The following is a 696-nucleotide window of genomic DNA, read 5'->3' as shown; positions in this document are numbered from 1 at the left end:
AAGGATACAGAAAAGTGCCGAAATGGTAGTTTCCTCGTCCATCAGAAATTTTCTCTGAGTATAATTTCTGCTTTTTTGAGTTTTTTAACATTCTAGCATTCTAAAACTTTTATAAATTTTTGTTAATTTTATGAAATTTATGAAACTTTGCTATTTTGAGAGAGTTTTCTAGAAGTTGATATAATATAATTTTTTTAATGGAATGGAAAAATTTGAAAATCTTTGAAGACTTGAAAATATAAAATTTTTTTAAGATAGTGGCCGATTGGCGCAAAGTAGTAAGGTGATAGGGCACGGAAAATGAGTGCTATTTTGAAATTTTATAATTGTGTCACTTTATAATTTTATGAATATTATCTAGGGTTATAGAAGTAATAATGATAAAAATGATATGATGACCACTGAAGAGTTTTATGAGTGTGTATATGCAAATATTATAATAAGAGCACTCAAAGTTAAGTGAATAGCCAAAATATGAATACTCAAAACAGTGAAAGGTGTGCGATGAGAATAAGTAAATGGAATGGTGTGTGAAGAGAAGGCAAAGAAGAGGACATGAAATATGTGCAGTTTCAAGCACAAATGTGTTGAGGATCATCATTAAACAAAAGAAGAGAATGAGGGAGATAATTAGAGAGACACAGAATTCACTGAAAGTGTCAAATTCTGTTCTTACATTTATCAGAAAGAAGCAGA

Source organism: Trypanosoma equiperdum, assembly GCF_001457755.1.
Source record: "Trypanosoma equiperdum strain OVI genome assembly, contig: ctg_1559, whole genome shotgun sequence".
NCBI classification, from domain to species: domain Eukaryota; phylum Euglenozoa; class Kinetoplastea; order Trypanosomatida; family Trypanosomatidae; genus Trypanosoma; species Trypanosoma equiperdum.
Note: the sequence above shows the minus strand (reverse complement) of the source record.